Source organism: Mus musculus, chromosome 12, assembly GCF_000001635.26.
Source record: "Mus musculus strain C57BL/6J chromosome 12, GRCm38.p6 C57BL/6J".
Taxonomy (NCBI): Eukaryota; Metazoa; Chordata; class Mammalia; order Rodentia; family Muridae; genus Mus; species Mus musculus.
In genome coordinates, this window is record NC_000078.6 from 22,804,716 (window position 1) to 22,820,208 (window position 15,493).

Below are 15,493 nucleotides of genomic sequence, written 5' to 3' on the forward strand. Positions count from 1 at the left end.
TAAACCCCATAGTGAACTATCATTACTTATCTGTCAAAATGGTTAAAATAAAAACAGTGACACACCAAACACTGACAAAGGTTCACAGTGACTGAATTTTACATAAATTATGGGTGGGGATGTAAAATGTCCCAGCCACCTATACTGGCAACTTTTGGTTGTCAACTTAAATTCATCTGGAGTGAAGTAAAACCCAAGCTGCTGGGAACATCTATGAGAACTTTTTTTCTTTTGAAGTGGGAATTCCCACTTATAATCCAGGTTTTCTGAGGTGGGAAGACCAACCTGTAATCTAGATCCTTTGAGATGGGAAGGTCCACCTTTAATCTGGCTATGCCTTCCGATGGCAGCCTATAGAAAGAACATGGAAAAGGGAAGCTTTTGCTCTTTGCCTGCTTACCCTTGCTCTCACTGGCAAGCTCATTCCTTCACTGGCTTTCTATGTCTTCGGGATTCCAGTGTCTACTGAAGACCAGCCGAGATGCTCATCTTCATGAACTGAAAAACTACTGGATTCCTGGAGCAGTAGACAGCCATTTTTGGACTAACTAGACCACACCCTGGAAAAACACTCTAATAAATCCCCCTTTTATGTCTCTGTATAGGTTCGCTATCTGTTCAGGTCTCCTAATTCACCTTCCTAGAAAACAGTTCAGCTGTTTTGTAAGAAACAAAACATAGCACACTGCTGGTACTAAAGGTGGACAAGGAGGGGGAAGGGAGGATAGCCCACGTCCGGCCAGAGTTCCTCCTATGCTCTGGGCAGACAGACGCAGGAGGGCTGCCAGATGCTTTCCACTCGGAACCGGGTGGGCATCTAAGCCACTGACCTCACTCGAAGGGGTGGTGGTGGTGGTGGTGGTGGAAAAGGGAAAGCCCCTGACCTGGGGCCACAGGACTACACCCTGTAGTACTGGGGTAATGGGAGTGAGGGCTGAGGAACAGAGGTTCCCACGCAGTCTAGAGTAAGCGCAGCAGGCCTAGATGAACAGAGACATTCTATGGTTTTATAGCTTTATTATCAAAATTCAGAGAGAATTAGAAAAGGTAGAAAGAGAGAGAGACCAGCCATGGCCAAGAGGAAAGAATGGGGAAAAGAAGAGAGAGAAGAAAGTTTAGAGTAAGAGGGAGTGAGTAAGAGGTGAGAGAGAGGAGAGGAGAGGAGAGGAGAGGAGAGGAGAGGAGAGGAGAGGTGAGGAGGGGCGAGGAGAGAAAAAGATGAGAGGAGAGGAGAGTGGAGAGTAAGTATAAGGGGAGTAAGAGCAAGAGAGCAAGAGAATGGAGAGGGGCCAAATAGCACCTCTTATGGTATGCTGTTATCTTTACTGTTGCTAGGTAACTAGGGAGGAGTTTAACCTGAAGGTCAGAAGCTTGGGGCATTGCCTATGTGACTAAAGCCATGCTTCTTTTGTGGGGGCTGTGGGGGCGGTAACTTTGAAAGGAGCCAGAGTTCCAGGAGACATGAGAGAACTTCCATTAAATGTAGGTGAATTATCACCACTGGGTCCCGGGGTTACACCTCATCTTGACTGGAGACCAGACTGTCTTTGTATAGCCCAATGTCCAACAGCACACAGGCTGGTAAGATGGCTAAGTGGGTAATGGTGCTTGATAACCTAAGGCTAAAACCCAGGATCAATGTAGCAAAACTGACTCCTTCAATTTGTCTTCTGACCTCCACATTCACACACTCCACATATGAAAGAAGTAAATGAATAAAATTTTAAAACAAACAATTGAGCTGAGCATACAATTGCTGTGAGGTCCAACCATCATGCTCACAGAGACTTGGAAACTCATGTTCACAGATACACCTTTTTGTAAGTATTCACAATGATTGTGTGTAATGGCCTTAAGCTCTGTCCAGATATCTTTCAATAGTGACTTGGTAATTCTGCTGCCATGCACTGGTGCTGTGGAATGCAGCTTAGCCATAAAGAGTCCCTAGGGAATTCTATGGAGTGAAAAAAATATCCCAAAATTAAAGAGAGGAAGATTGAGAGAGAGAGAGAGAGAGAGAGAGAGAGAGAGAGAGAGAGAGAGAGAGTATGATTATTAAAAAGGAATGGGAGGCTCCTGAGGGGGTTGGAACCATCTGGAGAATTTTTTTGGAGTGGGGGGTTGAGACAGGGATTCTCTGTATAGCTCTGGCTATCCTGGAACTCACTCTGAAGACCAGGCTGGCCTCCAACTCAGAAATCCACCTGCCTCTGCCTCCCAGTTCTGGGATTCAAGGTGTGCACCACTACTGCCTGGCTTATTTGAATTTTTACAAGTGTCATTTCTTTGTTTGTTTGTTTGTTTCCAGGATTGGGTGTATATAGCCCAAAGTGGACCCAAACTTCATGCTTGCTGTTCAGAGGATGACGATGACCTTAAATTTATGATCCTCCTGCCTCCACCTCTGAGTTCTGGGACTATAGATTTGTGCAACCATGCCTAGTTTTATGTAGCACTGAGTACCCGACCCAGAGTGTCATGAAAGTTAGGCAAGCCCTTGACCAACTTCACTACATGCCAGCCCAAATATGATTGAGTTTTGTAGCTACAAGTGAGATTTTGCTTTAAAAATAAACCTCTTCATATTAGTAGCAATTGCTTAAGCCTTGCTAAGCTGGAGCCTGAAGGACTTTCTTGGGCTTCTGAGGGATGGTGGGAAGGCAGACACTACTATTGCAAATGAGGACTTCTAAATTTCTACCCAACAACTTCCATCTCCACCTGGGTTGGTGACACAAGGTTTCTGAGAGTCAGCCTCAAAAGCCCCAAGGATGCCTGTACCTCAGGAACCATAGGCACGGGTTCTTGTTCTTTGCCCTCACCTCTTTCTGAAATCCCTGGCTGCTGGAAGATGTATCTGCTGCTGGAAGATGTATATTCTACTGGAAGATGTATCTTCTACTGGAAGATGTATCAGTTGCTGGAAGATGTATCTGAGCTGGAAGATGTATCAGTTGCTGGAAGATTTATCTGCTGCTGGAAGATGTATCAGTTGCTGGAAGATGTATCTGCTACTAGTGTTCCTGTTCATACCCATCTACAGGTCTCTTTATTATCTTCTCTGTCTCTCTCTTACTTAAAACATCCTCTTTCATTCTGTCAGGGCCAGGTCTCTCCTTGCTGCATAAGCATGACAATTTTGTTCTTCAGAGGTTGCCTTGCCTGAATAATGTAACCATCTCCCCCAGGAAGGATAGGACCCATCTCATTGCTAACAGTTTTCCCTTCTGAATTCCCATGAGCATGTCTGTTCTGCCCATGACTCAGCTGTATCTGTGAGTAAGGAAGAGAGTTAGTTAATACTTAGTTGTACTCAGGCTCTTGGGTGAGGCTCTGTGGGGCTTGTGTCTTCTGGGGCAAAATCAAGAAGCAGCCCCAAATGTCAGTGTCCACACATGCTGCCGTGGGTGTGCTGAGAAAGCCTATTCATCAGTTTAGTCTAGACTGACAGCACCTCCTCTCCTGCCTCCTCACTTGGAAAATGTCACTGAGCTAGCTTTGTGGGGAAAGCGGGAGCTGGGAATTTCCTAGGTCTGTGCCACTTTGTGCGGTTGAAGGGGTCCTGAATCTTTTCTGATAATGGCAATAAGGACATGTTGCTGTCTTGGATTTCCCACTTCTGGGTATTGTTACTATGGAAGAAAGGTTCTTTCTCAGCTGCAAGTGAGTAGCTCAAAAGAAAAAACCGTGTCCAACAGAGGCCCCAAAAGGAGGAAGGAAGGACACTCAGGACTTAATATGGAGGCGCCAATTGCGCTGTGGAAGACAGGTGATGAAATTGCTTCACATCAATTCTGTTTTCTGTTTTAAAACATTTGGTTTGTTGCTTTGAAAACAAATATATAGAAAGAATGCAGTTCGGTGACACGAAAGGCATTTCTTCTTCCTAACTTTAGATGCTGTTTCCCTCTACCCTTTGACATGACAAGTCGCTGGCCAGCAGAGGAGACAGACATGGGAGGGCAGCCAATGCTCTTTCTGGAGAAGTGGCCTCAGCCCAAGCTCACAAGGTGTGTGTGTGGAGGGTCAGGAGCAATTTTAAACTAAATGATGAACTGCTGTAGGGAGTCTATTCATTAAAACACACTCTTTGTACTGATGAAACCCTAGGCTACAGGGGACAGGAGGAGTCATGGAGACACTGGACAAGGGAACAGTCTTCATGGTTCTGTGTGACTCACCAGCCTGTCTTCTGGAGACAGGGGGACAACACTGTCTTGGTGGCAGGGAGAGTCTCACTGTGACTGGCCGTCTATTTAAAGCTCATAAGGAAACACAAAGAGGAAACAATTGTCCCATACGATAGTCTTCTGTAATGTCACTGCTACAGACCCTTCTACATGGGACTCATTAAAGGTCTGGTGCTGAGGACCAAAATGGGGCAATGGGGTCTGAGATGGAGTAGAAGTGCAGGAACAGCGTGGCCCTTCTAAGTCCCTCCCTTGTTAAAGAGAAGGTTTAACTTACATTGATGTATTAGGTCTGTATTTTGCTGTAAGAAAAGATATCCCATACAAATCAGAGACATTTTAAAGCAGGTGAACTGTGGGTTAGACTCTCCTAGGTTCCAAACTGGCCTCTCTCCCTCTCCCTCTCCCTCTCCCTCTCCCTCTCCCTCTCCCTCTCCCTCTCCCTCTCCCTCTCCCTCTCCCTCTCCCTCTCCCTCTCCCTCTCCCTCTCTGTTTCTCTCCTTCTCTCTCTCTTTCTTTCTCAAAGCAGACCAGGTCTGTCTATTGTGTAACTTTGGCTGTCCTAGAACTCACTATGTAGATACAGGCTGTCGATCAGGCTGTATCTTTGTGTGCTGGGATTAAAGGTATATGCCGCCATGCCTGGCTTCTGCTTTTTTTTTAAAGGGTTGTTTAATTTTATGTGTATAAGCATTGGTACCCATGTATGTAGGTGTGCCACATGAGTGCAGTACTTCTGAAAACTAGAAGAGGAAGTCACTGGAGAAACTGACAGTTGTGAGATGCTGTGTGTGTGCTGGGAACCAAATGGGGTTGTCTGCAAGAGCAGCCAGTGCTCTGAATCACTGAGCCATCTCTCCAGCCTGTTTTCTTTTTGTTTTAAATGTTGTCTGTGACTGTTGAAGAGCTTTTAGTGACTGTCAGCAGCCCAGGACTTCTCAGGAAGCAGTCACATTCCTCACAGGTCCCCACAGGTGTGCCTTCAGACAGTGGACCTCCTCACAAGGTTACCCATAAACTCATGTTTGCTTTCCCAACATTCCTATCGCTCAGGAATGTAGTAGATCAGCTGGCCCAGAATCTGGGCTGTGGCCAAGGTAGCTTTCTCTGTGTGTGTTTTCAGGTGGCAGCTGGCAGGCCCTGTTTCTTGTGGGCTGTTGCTACCTGGGCCTCTCTATATAGGGATCCTAACACTGGCAGGTAGCCTCCCTCCTCATAATGAATGGGCAATAAGTTTACAGAGACCAACTCAGGGGCCTGTTTTATCACCAGACCTTAGAAGTCGCCTATAGCTTGAGGTTGGAACTCTTGGGGAGGAGGGTGCCTCTCATCTCTCTTGTTTATTTCTATTATTTATTTGTTTATTTGTTTATTTATTTATCTATCATCTCTCTCCTTTATTTCATTTATTTATTTATTTATTTATTTATTTATTTATTTATTTATTTATTTATTTATTTGAGATAGGGTTTCTCTGGATATCCTTGGCTGTTTGGGAACTCACTCTGTAGCCAGGTTGGCCTCAAACTCAGAGATTTAGCTATTGCTGCCTCCTGTTGGGATTAAAGCCATGCTCCACCACTGTCTGGTGCCAGATTCTTATATACAGAAGCATGCCAAGCATTTTCATGTTCCTATTTAGATATATCTTAGTCTTGTGAATGTATGTACCTATGTCTATGTATCACATATTCTGCATACTGCGTTCCATATCCCAAAATTGCTTGACTGCATCTCTCAGGATTGATGTTCAGTTCTTAGGACAAAGAATGCTCTAGTGAGCATTTTGTCAGTCATGTCTGTATGGCTGAGGGAGAAAGCTCTGATGTCAGTCTAGTCTCCTTCCTTCCTCCCTCTGACCTCTAACTGACCTGCACCCTGGCTCTTCTCATAGCTTGTTAACTAGTACCAGCAAGGCCCAGACAGTTGTCTCTCCTCCCATATCCTCTCATCCCCTCCTCTCCCCTCCCCTCCCTTCTCCCTCTGCCCTCCCTCCCTTTCCCTCCCCTCCCCTCCCACTCACCATCTTGCCTCTATCTTATGCTTCTTGTTCTTCCCCAGGTGGACCTGCTTGCAGCCTAAGCTCCATAACTCTGCTTACCAGCTTCAGGCAACCTGTATGAACATTCCAGGTCAGACTGGGCATCTCTCTTCCAGGTCCCACAGTAAGCTGAGCAGGGTTCCATTCAGAACTTGGAGGCTACCTCAGGACTATCTGCCATGTCTGTCTTTCTGGGCCTGTGAGATCTCCACTAGCAGGTATCAGCTGAAACTCCAAATGGCAGCCTTGTACAGTCCTGGCCTTAGCTGCCATGCTCTTGTGGGAAGCCACATGTGCCATTGAAGAGTGGCACTGACTACTGCTGGCCACCATGTATAAGTTTGGACAAACATCCAATGTGTACATATGCAGTAAAGTTTTTTGCAAAGACACTGCCTGGCCTGGGCATGATAATGAGGCTTTGAGAGTATAACCAATCAGATGTGAGACATGCAAATGAGGTATGATAATGAGGCTCTGTGAGGTACAGAGAGAGAGAGAGAGAGAGTAGCCAATCAGATGAGGAACATGCAAATGAGGCTTAGTGCATAACCAATCCGGGTGTGAGACACGCCTCTCCTAGGCCTATATAAGCAGCACCAGTTCTGGGCTCGGGGTCTCTTCGCCTCTACAATCAAGCTTTCCCAATAAACGTGTGCAGAAGGATCCTGTTGCAGCGTCATTACTGCTGTTCAAGTCTGGCGTACGGAAGAAGTGGTGCTGAAAACCCGGGACAAGAAACATCAGGCACAAGCGAAGACCCCCTGCTACATGGAGGATTCAGAACTGCATCACCATGGGAAAGGAGCGGTTAATAAAGGTTCCCGTAAAACAGACTGCTGAGAAGGACCCAGCGTGGATTCAGAACTCTTCAGCTGGAGAACAGTGGTAATGAAGTGTTCCTGCAAAACAGACTGCTGAGAAGGATTCAACTGCATGGATTCAGAACTCTTCAGCTGAGGAACGGTGGTACCGGTAAGTATAAAGACATTAAGGTAAGTCTCTGAGAGGTATGCTTTCTTACGTAGTAGGTCTGATAATTGTTGCTGGGTTTGTGTGGGACCAGCTGTTAAGGAAGGGCAGCGACTTTGTAAGAGTACCAGGAAGGCATATCAGAAACAGAGAGAAAGGAAAAAGAAGACACGCGTAGAAAAATAAGTAACTTAAGAAATATAAAAAGAGAAAAAGAAAGGAAGCTAAAATATAAAGATACAAAGGATAATATAAAGATACAAAGGATAATATAAAAAATGAAGAACAAAAAATTAAGTCAATTTACCCTCCACTCGAGGACTTTGACTAAAGAGGTAGCCTTCATCAAAGGCTTAAAGATAGCTCTCAGGGAAAGAGGAGTAACTATTAGAAGCAGCCACTGTGCAGAATTCCTACAAGAAGGAGAAAAAATGAAAATAAGCGATTTCAGAGCTCTCCTAGGGACAGAGAGAAACGGGAGACGTCCTGCTTCCTCTCTGGCTCCTATGGAAATATTTTTAGCTTCGGATAGGATATCTGTGTTTTATTGTCTGGTTTTGGTGCACCAAATTGTCTATATGTCTGTCAAATCATGTTTGTTTTTGCTTGGATGATTGAATGATTGTTGTTCTGTTTCATGTTGAAAAATATAAAAAGAAGTCTCAGTCTGCACAGCAGAACTTGACAAGTTAGCTGCATGGTGGCTGGGAGTCAAGTACAGCTGAAAAAGCCCTGCTGAGGGCCGATTGCAAATGGAGCTTTTAAAGGGGCAGGCAGCCTTTTGCTTGTAACAGAAAGTTAGCTTAAAATTGGAAACTCAAGATTGGAGTTATTTAAAACAACATAAGAAAACAGGTGATTTGCAAAAGCAGTGTACAAAGGGTAGAAAGAGTAGGTTTGAAAATAAAGTACATATCTTTACAAATAGAAGAAAAACCCTTTCAAGGTATAATGGATACCGGAGCAGATAAAAGCTTTATATCCTGTAAGTGGTGGCCTGCTTCTTGGCCTGTTAATCAATCGTCACATAGCTTACAAGGATTAGGATATGAGGCTACCCCAACTATAAGTGCAAAATCCTTACAATGGAAAGATAAAGAAGGAAGGACAGGGCTTTTTCAGCCTTATGTACTCCCTTTACCTGTAAACTTATGGGGAAGAGATGTGTTGTCAACCATGAACTTTATACTAACTAATGACTATTCTCAAAAAAGCAAGGAAATGATGAAAGGAATGGGATATATACCTGGACTAGGTCTGGGGAAAAAATTACAAGGTAGAATTTCACCAGTTAAAGCCACAGAAAAAGCAGACAAGAAAGGGCTGGGTTTTTTCTAGGGGCCGCTGAGGAGCCTTTGCCCATTCTGTGGCATATGGAGGATGCAGTGTAGGTGCCTCAGTGGCCTTTACCCTCTGAGAAGTTAAAAGCAGCTAAAGAATTAGTACAAGAACAATTAGACCTGGGACATGTGGGACCCACACAATCACCCTGGAATACCCTCTATTTTTGTTGTAAAGAAGAAGTCACGTAATTGGAGATTGTTACATGACCTAAGAGCCATTAATGCACAAATGCAAGTTATGGGTCCTGTACAAAAAGGACTCCTCCTACTCTCAGCTCTACCTAAGGATTGGAGAATTATAGTAGTAGATATTAAGGATTGTTTCTTTTCTATTTCATTAAATAAGAAAGATAAACCTAGATTTGCATTTACCTTGCCTTCTATTAATCATATGGAGCCTGATAAAAGGTACCAATGGCAGGTATTACCCCAAGGAATGGCAAATAGCATATGTCAGTTATATATAGGAAAAGCTTTGCAACCGGTTAGGGATGGTTTCCCCTCCTTAAAAATTTGTCACTATATGGACGATATTGTAATTTGTGGACCTGAAGAAGAAAGTATACAGCAAGCTTATGAATTGCTTAATGAAGCTTTTAAAAATAATGGCTTGAAGCAATGCCTGGAGTTAGTGGAAAGAGACTTTTTGCTAATGCCCTTAGGACATGAACTAGCTACCATGTGAGATAAGTTTGCATTGTACTGGAGGCAGCGCCATTTCCAGCTCCAGACAACCGGCCACCTTCCTGGTGAGAGCACAGGGGTCCACCCGGCCCGAGAGGCTTCTGCCTCACGTTCCGCGGGGGCCACCTTGGTTCCGGGACTCCGCGGTGGACAGTCTGCGGGTGAGAGTGTGGAACACAGAGGCCAGCAGCTTCTGGACCGGGCGAGAGCCACAGAGCCTCTGAGGTGGTGCCATTTCCGGCTCCAGACAACCGGCCACCTTCCTGGTGAGAGCACAGGGGTCCACCTGGCCCGAGAGGCTTCAGCCTCACGTTCCGTGGGGGCCACCTTGGTTCCGGGACTCCGCAGCGGGCGGTCTGTGGGTGAGAGTGTGGAACACAGAGGCCAGCAGCTTCTGGACTGGGCGAGAGCCACAGAGCCTCTGAGGCGGCGCCATTTTCGGCTCCAGACAACTTGCCACCATCCTGGTCAGAGCACAGGTGTCCTCACAGCCTGTGAGGCTTCTGCCTCACGTTCCACGGGGGCCACCTTGATTCTGGGACTCCGCAGTGGGCAGTCTGCAGGCCAAAGCAACACAGCTTCTGGGAAAGATCCTGTTTTGGGCCTTCATCTTCGGCTAGGAGGAGGTCCAAACACCAGATAACTGTGCACCTCCCTGAAAGAGGAGAGCTTGCCTGCAGAGACTGCTCTGACCACTGAAACTCAGGGAAGAGAGCTAGTCTCCCTGGTCTGCTGATATAGCGTAACAAAATCACCAGAGGAACAATCTCTAAACAGAGACAACTATAACAACTAACTCCAGAGATCACCAGATGGCGAAAGGTAAACGTAAGAATCTCACTAACAGAAACCAGGACTACTCACCATCATCAGAACCCAGCACTCCCACTTCGCCCAGTCCAGGGCACCCCAACACACCTGAAAAGCTAGACCTGGATTTAAAAGCATATCTCATGATGATGGTAGAGGACATCAAGAAGGACTTAAATAACTCACTTAAAGAAATACAGGAGAACACTGCTAAACAAGTAGAAGACATTAAAGAGGAAACACAAAAATCCCTTAAAGAATTGCAGGAAAACACAACCAAACAGGTGATGGAATTGAATAAAACCATCCAAGACCTAAAAAGGGAAGTAGACACAATAAAGAAAACCCAAAGTGAGGCAACAGTGGAGATAGAAACACTAGGAAAGAAATCTGGAACCATAGATGCGAGCATTAGCAACAGAATACAAGAAATAGAAGAGAGAATCTCAGGTGCAGAAGATTCCATAGAGAACATCGGCACAACAATCAAAGAAAATGGAAAATGCAAAAAGATCCTAACTCAAAACATCCAGGAAATCCAGGACACAATGAAAAGACCAAACCTACGGATAATAGGAGTGGATGAGAATGAAGATTTTCAACTCAAAGGACCAGCAAACATCTTCAACAAGATTATTGAAGAAAACTTCCCAAATCTAAAGAAAGAGATACCCATGAACATACAAGAAGCCTACAGAACTCCAAATAGACTGGACCAGAAAAGAAATTCCTCCTGACACATAATAATCAGAACAACAAATGCACTAAATAAAGATAGAATACTAAAAGCAGTAAGGGAAAAAGGTCAAGTAACATATAAAGGCAAGCCTATCAGAATTACACCAGACTTTTCACCAGAGACTATGAAAGCCAGAAGAGCCTGGACAGATGTTATACAGACACTAAGAGAACACAAATTCCAGCCCAGGCTACTATACCCAGCCAAACTCTCAATTACCATAGATGGAGAAACCAAAGTATTCCACGACAAAACTAAATTCACCCATTATCTCTCCACGAATCCAGCCCTTCAAAGGATAATAACAGAAAAAAACCAATACAAGGACGGGAACCACGCCCTAGAAAAAACAAGAAGATAATCCCTCAACAAAACTAAAAGAAGACAGCCACAAGAACAGAATGCCAACTTTAACAACAAAAACAACAGGAAGCAACAATTACTTTTCCTTAATATCTCTTAATATCAAGGGTCTCAATTCCCCAATAAAAAGACACAGACTAACAGACTGGCTACACAAACAGGACCCAACATTCTGCTGCTTACAGGAAACCCATACAGGGAAAAAGACAGACACTACCTCAGTGTGAAAGGCTGGAAAACAATTTTCCAAGCAAATGGTCTGAAGAAACAAGCTGGAGTAGCCATTTTAATATCGGATAAAATCGACTTCCAACCCAAAGTTATTAAAAAAGACAAGGAGGGACACTTCATACTCATGAAAGGTAAAATCCTCCAAGAGGAACTCTCAATTCTGCATATCTACGCTCCAAATGCAAGGGCAGCTACATTCATTAAAGACACTTTAGTAAAGCTCAAAGCACACGTTGCACCTCACACAATAATAGTGGGAGACTTCAACACACCACTTTCATCAATGGACAGATCGTGGAAACAGAAACGAAACAGGGACACAGTGAAACTAACAGAAGTTATGAAACAAATGGACCTGACAGATATCTACAGAACATTTTATCCTAAAACAAAAGGATATACCTTCTTCTCAGCACCTCACGGGACCTTCTCCAAAATTAACCATATAATTGGTCACAAAACAGGCCTCAACAGATACAAAAATATTGAAAGTGTCCCATGTATCCTATCAGACCACCATGGCCTAAGACTGAGCTTCAATAACAACATAAATAATGGAAAGCCAACATTCACATGGAAACTGAACAACACTCTTCTCAATGATAACTTGGTCAAGGAAGGAATAAAGAAAGAAATTAAAGACTTTTTAGAGTTTAATGAAAATGAAGCCACAACGTACCCAAACCTATGGGACACAATGAAAGCATTTCTAAGGGGAAAACTCATAGCTCTGAGTGCCTCCAAGAAGAAACGGGAGAGAGCACATACTAGCAGCTTGACAACACATCTAAAAGCTCTAGAAAAAAAGGAAGTAAATTCACCCAAGAGGAGTAGATGGCAGGAAATAATCAAACTCAGGGGTGAAATCAACCAAGTGGAAACAAGAAGAACTATTCAAAGAATTAACCAAACGAGGAGTTGGTTCTTTGAAAAAATCAACAATATAGATAAACCCTTAGCTAGACTCACTAAAGGGCACAGGGACAAAATCCTAATTAACAAAATCAGAAATGAAAAGGGAGACATAACAACAGATCCTGAAGAAATCCAAAACACCATCAGATCCTTCTACAAAAGGCTATACTCAACAAAACTGGAAACCTGGACGAAATGGACAAATTTCTGGACAGATACCAGGTACCAAAGTTGAATCAGGATCAAGTTGAACATCTAAACAGTCCCATATCCCCTAAAGAAATAGAAGCAGTTATCAATAGTTTCCCAGCCAAAAAAAGCCCAGGACCAGATGGGTTTAGTGCAGAGTTCTATCAGACCTTCAAAGAAGATCTAATTCCAGTTCTGCACAAACTATTTCACAAAATAGAAGTAGAAGGTACTCTACCCAACTCATTTTATGAAGCCACTATTACCCTGATTCCTAAACCACAGAAAGACCCAACAAAGATAGAGAACTTCAGACCAATTTCTCTTATGAATATCGATGCAAAAATCCTCAATAAAATTCTTGCTAACCGAATCCAAGAACACATTAAAGCAATCATCCATCCTGACCAAGTAGGTTTTATTCCAGGGATGCAGGGATGGTTTAATATACGAAAATCCATCAATGTAATCCATTATATAAACAAACTCAAAGACAAAAACCACATGATCATCTCGTTAGATGCAGAAAAATCATTTGACAAGATCCAACACCCATTCATGATAAAAGTGTTGGAAAGATCAGGAATTCAAGGCCCATACCTAAACATGATAAAAGCAATCTACAGCAAACCAGTAGCCAACATCAAAGTAAATGGAGAGAAGCTGGAAGCAATCCCACTAAAATCAGGGACTAGACAAGGCTGCCCACTTTCTCCCTACCTTTTCAACATAGTACTTGAAATATTAGCCAGAGCAATTCGACAACAAAAGGAGATCAAGGGGATACAAATTGAAAAAGAGGAAGTCAAAATATCACTTTTTGCAGATGATATGATAGTATATATAAGTGACCCTAAAAATTCTACCAGAGAACTCCTAAACCTGATAAACAGCTTCGGTGAGGTAGCTGGATATAAAATAAACTCAAACAAGTCAATGGCCTTTCTCTATACAAAGAATAAACAGGCTGAGAAAGAAATTAGGGAAACAACACCCTTCTCAATAGTCACAAATAATATAAAATATCTTGGCATGACTCTAACTAAGGAAGTGAAAGATCTATATGATAAAAACTTCAAATCTCTGAAGAAAGAAATTAAAGAAGATCTCAGAAGATGGAAAGATCTCCCATGCTCATGGATTGGCAGGATCAACATTGTAAAAATGGCTATCTTGCCAAAAGCAATCTACAGATTCAATGCAATCCCCATCAAAATTCCAACTCAATTCTTCAACGAATTAGAAGGAGCAATTTGCAAATTCATCTGGAATAACAAAAAACCTAGGATAGCAAAAGCTCTTCTCAAGGATAAAAGAACCTCTGGTGGAATCACCATGCCTGATCTAAAGCTTTACTACAGAGCAATTGTGATAAAAACTGCATGGTACTGGTATAGAGACAGACCAGTAGACCAATGGAATAGAATTGAAGACCCAGAAATGAACCCACACACCTATGGTCACTTGATCTTCGACAAGGGAGCTAAAACCATCCAGTGGAAGAAAGACCGCATTTTCAACAATTGGTGCTGGCAAAACTGGTTGTTATCATGTAGAAGAATGCGTATCGATCCATACTTATCTCCTTGTACTAAGGTCAAATCTAAGTGGATCAAGGAACTTCACATAAAACCAGAGACACTGAATCTTATAGAGGAGAAAGTGGGGAAAAGCCTTGAAGATATGGGCACAGGGGAAAAATTCCTGAACAGAACAGCAATGGCTTGTGCTGTAAGATCGAGAATTGACAAATGGGACCTAATGAAACTCCAATGTTTCTGCAAGGCAAAAGACGCCGTCAATAAGACAAAAAGACCACCAACAGATTGGGAAAGGATCTTTACCTATCCTAAATCAGATAGGGGACTAATATCCAACATATATAAAGAACTCAAGAAGGTGGACTTCAGAAAATCAAATAACCCCATTAAAAAATGGGGCTCAGAACTGAACAAAGAATTCTCACCTGAGAATACCGAATGGCAGAGAAGCACCTGAAAAAATGTTCAACATCCTTAATCATCAGGAAAATGCAAATCAAAACAACCCTGAGATTCCACCTCACACCAGTCAGAATGGCTAAGATCAAAAATTCAGGTGACAGCAGATGCTGGCGTGGATGTGGAGAAAGAGGAACACTCCTCCATTGTTGGTGGGATTGCAGGCTTGTACAACCACTCTGGAAATCAGTCTGGCGGTTCCTCAGAAAATTGGACATAGTACTACCGGAGGATCCAGCAATACCTCTCCTGGGCATTTATCCAGAAGTAGCCCCAACTGGCAAGAAGGACACATGCTCCACTATGTTCATAGCAGCCTTATTTATAATAGCCAGAAGCTGGAAAGAACCCAGATGCCCCTCAACAGAGGAATGGATACAGAAAATGTGGTACATCTACACAATGGAGTACTACTCAGCTATTAAAAAGAATGAATTTATGAAATTCCTAGCCAAATGGATGGACCTGGAGGGCATCATCCTGAGTGAGGTAACACACTCACAAAGGAACTCACACAATATGTACTCACTGATAAGTGGATATTAGCCCAAAACTTAGGATACCCAAGATATAAGATACAATTTCCTAAACACATGAAACTCAAGAAAAATGAAGACTGAAGTGTGGACACTAGGCCCCTCCTTAGAAGTGGGAACAAAACACCCTTGGAAGGAGTTACAGAGACAAAGTTTGGAGCTGAGATGAAAGGATGGTCCATGTAGAGACTTCCATATCCAGGGATCCACCCCATAATCAGCATCCAAACGCTGACACCATTGCATACACTAGCAAGATTTTATCGAAAGGACCCAGATGTAGCTGTCTCTTGTGAGACTATGCCGGGGCCTAGCAAACACAGAAGTGGATGCTCACAGTCAGCTAATGGATGGTTCACAGGGCTCCCAATGGAGGAGCTAGAGAAGGTACCCAAGGAGCTAAAGGGATCTGCAACCCTATAGGTGGAACAACATTATGAACTAACCAGTACCCCGGAGCTCTTGACTCTAGCTGCATAT